At 47.2% G+C, this 9361-nt stretch overlaps 1 long non-coding RNA gene across 1 annotated transcript; it reads right to left on the reverse strand.

Moving 5' to 3' along the window:
* Positions 1-564: 564 nt before the first annotated feature.
* On the reverse strand, positions 565-1968 carry LOC125941803 (uncharacterized). Its single transcript, XR_007464620.1, has 2 exons — positions 1657-1968; positions 565-1256 (listed from the first exon to the last, which is right to left on the reverse strand). It is a non-coding gene; the product is annotated as an uncharacterized LOC125941803 (long non-coding RNA).
* Positions 1969-9361: the final 7393 nt, after the last annotated feature.

The following is a 9361-nucleotide window of genomic DNA, read 5'->3' on the forward strand; positions in this document are numbered from 1 at the left end:
AAGCACAGCAAGTCTTTCATGGAGCACAACTTTGAATAAGGAACAGAAGATGTTGCTTGCAATTAAATGGAAACTGTTGAAAAAATCTGGGCTTTAGCTACTTTCAGTCAGTCTGCACTTGAGAACCTACAGAAGATATGATAGCTGCAGTAACAGATTTCTACACTTCATAAGCAAAATACTGTATAGCCCTTTAGTTTCAAAATTATCTCCAATACGCAGGGAAAAAAAAGTGGAATGCGCCTGTGAGTGCGCACATTTTTGTAATGCAATGTCAGTGACAATTCTCCGTGAACGAAATGCTAACTTTGGGTGGCTCACTGTCTTTTGCTTCATTGTGACTACATTACAAGAAGTATTTCCCGAGTGCAGTCTCTGAATCAAAACAATTACATGGTAATGTAGTTCACAAAGTGTTTACAGTGAGCGAGGCAGTGAACAAGCACATTGCAGCATGTTAAATAACTATGGTGTTGCTTCCACACCCCTTGTGTGGTTTTGTAGGCAAGGTTTTTGCCCAACAGGAGTTCCAATCAACTGTTCTTTCTTTAAGAGCCCAGAATTTGTTTTTGTATGATGGCTACCACATCAAAGCAACCAGGAGAGAAACATATGCACAGCCTTCAGATTTGCATTGCTGGTTGGCACAAGAAGGCACAAAATAAACTGCAAAGAGCAACAGCACATTGTCTTGTGATAGCAGAAAGGTCACTACAGAATTCTGGCAACTGACACAAAGCTATGGTGAAATTTTTGTCTCCTCACCTAGTGCTGCATAGCCGGGTATTTTCTTCTGAAGCTTTGTGAAAGGGTCACACACTGTACCGTAATGTTCCTGCCGCCACTTTTCATAGAGGTAGTACACAGCCCTCTTTGTTGGATTCAAAGCACCACTAGCCAGTCGGACGAGGCTTGCCGCATCTCCTTCCACTGACAGCGTGCTCTCATGCAGGCGTATGGCTTCAGCAGGAGTCAGACCAGCGGAGAAATATTCTTCAAATAGTGCTTTCGTTTCGTCATTACAACGCAGCAAACGCAGAGCAGCAGCACTCTCAATTGGATGGTTGTGCTGTAGGTGCAACTTCATCACAGCACAAAGTGAAGGGTCTCGGCGAAGGTAAGCGTCATTCCTCTTGGTGCTATAATTTACCTTCTTCACCTTAACGTCTATCATTCCCATACAGCTGGTGTTTCGCTTCTTACCAACTTTGTTGTGGTGATGGAGATGACACCGCCAGACCTTGTGACAGACAATCCTGCAAGGAACCCGAACACCTTTGTCACAACACACCATCTTCATTTACAATGTCAAAATGTGCTCTTTAAGAAATGCTCGGGTTCAATCATGAGCATGAGCACTTTTTAAGTCAGCCCATCCGCCCGCATTTTCTTAATTTTAATTCCAGATGGCTTTTTAAGTTGTAAACATAACACACATTTTATTGTTCTCATTCTCCTGACAGTTTGTGTTTGAAAAATATATACGTTATGTTACAAGATGACATCTGTATTTGAAAAAGAAACACCATTTCTCCCACAGTACAGAAACCGTTTAGCGGCTCTACGGTCTGCGATAAAGTTCTTAGCGTCCTTTAAGTCCACCTTCTGCATGTTAAAGCTTCGTTTATAAAGATAGCATGACACAACAAAACTCACTTTTGGCATCTGCCTTCTTTTTGTGTGTTGTAGACGATCCACGATCCGTCGCTTCACTGTACCGCTTGACCCACTCGGAAGCGTTTTCTTCACTCCCTAGGTCGCTTCGCAACACTACAGTGTCTCCAGTGGAAGCGGAAACGTCACGAAAGCACTGCCAGCCGAAGCTAAGCTCGTCCTCGGATGGGGCAAGCATAGTCCCGTCAGGAACTCGGAGTTGAGGCGAAACACTCCCTGCAGCGTAGCTGTCACACAAAGTGCACACACGACACGCAGCAATGCTCGTAAATGCACCACCCAGATATGCTTAGGTAAATCACAGAACTCCCAGCGACAGGACTGACAACACCGATGAAACAGGATTTAAACGAGTACTACCGCGCGGTGCGCACACGTGCGCAGAACACGTGGTTTCGGTTTTGTCAAACACACCGGCGCGTTGGCGCTCGCGGCGTGTGCGATGCACATCACATTTTTTTATGATGATTTCAAGAACATTGCAATCTTTGCGCTTATTTATTTTTAATATATACATCAGAATCAACTCTGCGACCAAAACGCGGGTCTTTTCTTTAGCGCCTGAGCTTTTCGTACCACAACCGAAACTTCCGCTGCTGGGCTTTTTACAAGACGGAATGACGCAGCGGGCGTCTGCTGCCTTGCAGCGGGTACAGTGCCTAGAATATACTTTCTAGGCACTGTACAGCGGGGCACGATGTCGTAGCTTGACATGTCACCGATCGCTAGGTTTGCAGCCCACAACGCAACAAGGGCGAACCATATGTTGCTCGCGAAAAAAAAAAAAAAAAATAATTGTTGCAGGTTTGCCCGCAAAGCGAAGCATCAATTGCGATAGCAAATTAGTAGAGAGCTATTCGGAGTAGAGATAGTAGTTTTATACGCTGCATAAACTTTGACACATTCGCTTACTATACCATCTAAACAGCACACTTTCAATTTCTTCACGGGACATTGTAAAAAAAAAAAATGCGCTTTTTGCGAGTGTGCAGACGATTGCGCGTCTTACATCTTAGTTGCAGTACTCAAATGCGCAAGGAAAGAAACGGGGTTAAAAAGGGGGGTTTAGGTCGGCGTCAGGGGGGAGTTACAACCCCCAAATCCCCCCCGCCGGTGCGCCACTGAGTGTAGTGATACATGTCCTTGTGCATTCTATATCTGTTACTTTCTTTTATTGCGATAGCAATTATATGGACACTCCAAAGCAGATTTCTGCCGTCGGCGTCGCCGTCGCCGTCGCCGTGAGGTTCCGTATGACGTCAATGGAGATGAAATCGTCGCCGCGCGCCGCCGAACGCTGTATGTGCGAGTGAAAGCGGGCGAGGGACGCGTGCTTTCACGGGGAGTGAACGCACGGCGGAGAACAAACGCGCGTTCTGTGCCGTGCTCCCTTAAGGGCTGCAGAAGTATACGCGTCTCTTTCCTCCTTTACAATCACCATATATGTAGAGCAAACGCGCCTTCTTCTGACGCACGAAAGGCCGTGGAGGAGGGGTGGAGGGGGGGGGGGGGGCAGGGAAGGGAGGCGACGTTTAGCTGCGGCACCAAGTGCCTATTTATGCTCCGGCAACAGTCACCAACGCCGCACGCATTTTGTGCGAACGCGGGCAAAACGCCGACGGCGTCGACAACAGTGCTGTGTGTTGCCGGTGCTGCTGCATGTCCAAGTTTGTACAGCGGATAAAACTACTATCCTTACTCCGTATAGCTCTCTACTAAGTTGCTATCGCAATTGATGCTTCGCCTTTCGGGTGAAACTGCGACAACTTTTTTATAGAAACAAATTAACTACCATCTAAACTATTACGAACAACATTTGTTCACCATAATGTTGGAAAAATTATCGATGACGCGCCCTGGGCAGCCAATCGGATAGCTGGCCCTACTGACGTGATGATGATGATGAATTGATGATTTATTGGCATCCCCTTTGAAACAGGGCGGCAACAAACAGTCACCTAGCCTGCTTGATTTAATCAGGTAGGCTCTTTATCTAGCATTTTTGTATACTTCACATTATTCTTTTTCAAAAATTTACCTTTGAGGCAACAACAACCACCTTGTACCGCTACCTATGATTTTAAAAGATCATATCCATCTTTTCCCTGCTTTTTTTCCACCAGTACTCTAATTGTCTCTTGCTTATCTCTATGGCTGATCAGTTTATGTTTCCTTCCACTTTAAACCCAAGTGCTTCTGGGAGTCGCACGCTACCTACGGTTCTCGCTGGGTGGATCCCGTCGCATTCCATTAGGATGTGCTGAGTGGTCACTCGATCTTTACTACAGCATACACATGCCTCATCTAGCTCCGAATATTTGCTCCGGTATGTTTTGGTCCTTAGGCAACCAGCTCGAGCCTCAAATAGCAAGGCACTGCCCTTTGTGTTATCGTAGATTTTCCCTTCTAATTTCTTTCTTCTCATTCTTGTAAATCTCCATTGTCCTTTTCGTTTCCATTCTTTGCATCTAATTCACCGGTCTCTATTTCTCTCACTTTCTTTCTGATGACTCCTGGTTGTCTACTTACAGTTTCGATTATCCTGTACTTGGTTGCCAACTTCCTTGACCTCTTCCTCCATTCTGTGTCCACGCTTTTCATGTAGAGATACTTGTGCACATTAGCCGCCCATTTATTTTCATCCATGTTCCTGAGCCTTTCTTCAAAACTAATTTTGCTCTGTGCTTCTCCGACTTCAAAAGAGGCCCAGCCCATGTCACCCTGTACTGCCTCATTTGTGGTATTACCGTGGGCTCCCAAAGCCAACCGGCCTACTGATCTTTGGTTAACTTCCAAACTCGACAAGATATCCGATTTTAAGCATAGAATAGCATTTGCGAATGTTAGCGCTGGCACCATTACTCCTTTCCAGATTCCACGCACCGCCTCATACTTATTGTGGCCCCACAGTGCTCTGTGTTTCATTATTGCTGCATTCCGCTTCCCCTTTATTTTCAGATTATCTTGGTCGTTGCTTGAGTAATTCTTTCCTTCGTTTATGTGTACGCCGAGGTACTTATATTGCTTCACTATGGATATTACTTGCTGTTGAATCGACACCACGAAGTTACTCGTCTCTTCATTAAAGATCATAATTCCTAATTTCTCTGTGCTAAACTTAAGGCCTAGATTTCTCGCTGCATTCCCACAGATATTCGCAAGTATCTGTAAATCTTTTTTATTGTCCGATAATAGCAGAATGTCATCTGTGTACTTAAGTCCAGGGACCTTCTGTTGCACCATTTGTCCATTACGCATGTAGGATAAATAAAAACCTAATTCGTTGTTTTCCAGTCGTTTTTCTATACCCTTAAACGTAAAGCGTGAATAACAATGGTGACAGAGGGCATCCTTGCTTCAATCTTTGGTGAATTCTCACCATTTCACTACCTTTTCGACCTTCTCATACCACTTGTACTTCGTTGTCTCTATATATCTCCTTCAGCAGCTCCACGAAATCGTCATCTATGCCTTCGTGCTGAAGAATATCCCTTAAGAATTCCCTGTCTACGTTGTCAGAAGCTCCTTTAATATCTAGAAATGCTATCGATAAAGGTCTTTCCTGAGCTACGTGTTATGGTCAAAAGGCGTCACTTGGTCAGGGACGGCTGAAAACGCTTGGCCTTAGGCAACCAGCTCGAGCTGGCGTGCTGAGATGGGTAGCGATGTACCTTTTTAAAACCTTATAATAAATTACACGCTTTACATGGAGCGCTTAGATGCGTCAATTAATGATCAGAAGGACCTACTCTAACGACTCAGTATGTTTGTACAAAATCGTCGTCTCCTGTGGAACGCTGCTCTTTCTGTCTCCTGAGTTTGTGATTTTTTATGTATTTCGGGGATCATCGCTCTCCTGCGGGCGGCGATGGATCCTGACCCCGTTGTACGTAGTCCCGACCTGGCATTGCCTTCGACATCGGCCTCAAGGAAGCGGAACAGCCGAGATGATGACACTGCCAGCGACAGCACTGAACTGTATACGGCGAGTAGCGATGACAGCGACGACGGCTTCGTCCCTGTGGCGAAGCGCAAGGTGAAGAGGAGGATCCTCGGTGGGTCTTCGCCAGGAAGTACTTCAACATTGAAGACTTCCTGTGGTCCGCCACGCCAGACTATACTATTTGTTCCCGTTGATCCTTCGGACAACCTGAGGAGCATGAATCGGCAACTCATCTCGGCACGACTTGAATCCCTCGTGCCGAATGAGATAAAGGACATTCGCATTAATCCCCGCAAGAACGTCGCGGCCATAGACGTCGAGCACCCGGCAGCTTTACATACGTTGCGAACCGTTACGGAGCTTGGCGACATCAGAGTCCGCGCTTACATCCCGCAGGACCGAGGCACGATAACGGGCGTCATCTATGATGTCGACGCCTGTATACCGAATGCTGACCTTCCTATCCTCGTCAAGCCAGCTACTGACGCCACGGACATATTGCAAGTTTGCCGAATAGGGAACTCCCGTTGCCTCAAGGTGATCTTCAAAGGCGACTGTCTTCCTTGACATGTGAAGGTTGGTCTGTTTCGTCATGTCGTTCGAGCCTATATTCCCAGACCTCTTCAGTGCCACAAGTGTCTGAGAATGGGCCACGTCAGCGGCGTATGTAACAACAAGTTAGCTTGCCCGCGCTGCGCCGAACCCCATACAGCAGAGTTTTGCAAGGCGACTACTTTGAAATGCAGAAACTGCAATGGAGATCATGATGCATCTTCAAAAAACTGCCCGCTAATCAAGAAGGAGAAGAGAATTTTGAAACAAATGGTGAAGGACGGCTCATCACGGACGGAAGCGATAACGACTGTTAGAAGACGACGTTCTCGTCGACGGCACGCATCCAAGAAAAAAAAAAGTGCTGTTTTACCTCCAGAGCGTTCCATTACGCCACCGCCACCGCCGCCACCACCAAGTACCCTACACCTACATGGTCAGAAGAATACCGAGGCTAAGAGAAGAGAATCTGACGCTGCTTGGCCAGCACTACCACAGGCACACTTCACCGCGGAGCGACAGCATCGACTACCGCCAAGCGCTACTTCGGCAACAGATGAACGCAAGATGTCCAGGCGCAAGATGTCCAGGTCGTTGCATTGCTGAGGTCGTTGGTGAGTGTTATCCACACACTCCTGAATAATATACAAACGCCATCCACCAAATGAGCACTGCAAGTGCTGGATTCCCTTGAACCAGTACTTGCGGGTCTACAGTAAGAAGATGGCTTGCCATCCACAACCACTGCGGCCATTCCGGGAGAAAGTCAAGTGCGCTTCCATACTTCAATGGAACGCCAGAGGTCTGCAGTCACGGATGTCAGAATTTCGTCAATTTGTTTTTGAAAACAAGTTCCCCATTCTCATAATTTGTGAACCTCATTTTTCAAAGACAATTCGACTGTCGGGCTACGAATCATTTGTTTCTTCGTCATGCATTGAACGCAGTCAAGTTGCTGTGTATATCCGCAAGGAGCTCACGTATGTTCACCAATTAGTGCAGCCTCACAACGACAATCAATACGTGTGTCTCCGTGTTAAAAAGAAGAAAGTTTCATTTACGCTTATAGGCGCCTACATATGCCCATCACGTCGACTTGATCGACAGAGACTAAACGACATACTCACAAACACTCCAGGCCCTTGGATAATCATGGGTGACTTTAACGCTCACCATCCACTCTGGGGAAGCTTCAGGACAAATCAACGAGGCACGAGTCTAGTGGATCTCGCTGCCGAGCATGGACTGAGAGTTTTGAACGACGGCAGCCCGACTTATCTACGAGGAGTGACTTACAGCAGCTGTTTGGACTTGACATTAGTGTCGCATAGTTTAAGTTCAAAGGTTCAATGGTTCACAGACATTGAAACTCATGGCAGCGACCATATACCTACGTACGTGACTATCAGAGGCCTTGACAACTTTATTTCCCCTGTGCTCTCAAGACAGATAGACTGGCAAGTGTACCGCGTTTCGATCGAGGAAAAGTGCAAACATGAACATCCCGACCCCCTTGAAGACATGATCATACAAACGCTACAGGCTTCTACGCGGACATATGCAAGATCTACAAGACGCACAGATTTCGACCAAGAATTGGAGAGACTTCGGGCGATCCGCCGGCGGGCCGAGAGACGATATAGGCGTACTAAGTCTATTTATGACTTGAGGGAAGCCTGACGCATTCAGAAGAAAGTTCATCGTCAGATGATCAAACTTCAGAATCAACGATGGAAGACCTTTTGCGAATCGCTGGACCCTCGCAAGCCGTTATCACCGGTGTGGAGAACTCTCCAGGGCCTTCGCTCACTTCCACAACAACGTCGTCCCTTCACAGCGCTGGCTCTACATCAAGGTCGTCTAGAGCTTGAGGTCGCGGAAGATTTTTGTGCGAACGTTGCTGGCGACGTCGTTCTGCTGGTTGACTCCTCGCTACATGACGTTCCCGTTGCGAGAGATCAAAGCATGGAAATGCCTTTCTCTATGGAAGAGCGGCCTTGGTTGCGTGCAGGCGGTCGTCATCGCCCGGTCCTGATGGGGTGACGTACGCTGCCTTAAGGCACCTAGGTTCAACAGCACAATGCTATCTTCTGGATATCTTTAATCAATCTTGGCATGACGGCATAGTCCCCGACGATTGGAAGTGTAGCCGACTGGTGCCTCTACTGAAGCCTGGGAAGTCTCCGCTGAACATTACATCGTACTGCCCGATTGCACTTGCGAGTTGCATCGGTAAGGTCATGGAGAGGATGTTACTAACACGTATGGAATGGTACCTCGAATACTATGACATTTACCCTGAGGCTATGGCTGGCTTTCGACGTGGACGGTCTTCAATTGACAGCGTCATTGATCTTGTGACCTCCGTGCAACAACAAAAAGCTCTGAAGCGCCTCTCTGTGGCACTCTTCTTAGATGTAAAAGGTGCCTACGACAATGTAACCCACGAAGCCATCCTCCAAGCTCTTGAGGCTGCAGAACTTGGAGGTCACGTCTTTAGGTGGATTAGGAGTTATCTATCACGGAGATCTGTGTTTGTCCTAACTGAAGATGGGCCGACAAATAGATATATCTCCAGTCGTGGTGTCCCACAAGGCGGAGTGTTGAGCCCTACTCTTTTCAATCTTGTTCTAGTGGGGCTCGCCGAAACGCTACCACAGACGGCTAATGTCTCGCTCTATGCAGACGATATTTGCATCTGGGCGTCCGGCGTGACAAGGCCACAAGTGCGCGCCAGAGTACAGAAAGCGGCAACCCTGACAGCGGCATACCTTCGCCGACAAGGCCTGACGATATCCGGAGAAAAATGTGCACTAGTGGCATTTACACGACGACCGATGTATTTCTACCCGGTGTGTATCGAGGGCCAGTCAATTGAGTACAAGAAAACTCACAGGTTCTTGGGCGTTATTGTGGATCGCGACCTCACTTGGAGTCCCCATGTCTCCTACATGAAGAAAAAACTCATTTGTATTGAGAATATGTTTAAATTCGTAGCTGGAAAATCGTGGGGACCATCCGTGCACTCCATGTTACAGCTATACACGGCACTTTTTCTCGGATTCCTGCGATACAGTCTTCCTGTCTTGTCCAATACATGCAAGACTAATATCCTTGCACTACAGAGCGTACAAGCCCAAGCACTTCGGACATGTCTTGGCCTCCCGAGATGTTCATCGACAGCTGCAACAA

The sequence above is a fragment of the Dermacentor silvarum genome, unplaced genomic scaffold (assembly GCF_013339745.2).
Source record: "Dermacentor silvarum isolate Dsil-2018 unplaced genomic scaffold, BIME_Dsil_1.4 Seq34, whole genome shotgun sequence".
Taxonomy (NCBI): Eukaryota; Metazoa; Arthropoda; class Arachnida; order Ixodida; family Ixodidae; genus Dermacentor; species Dermacentor silvarum.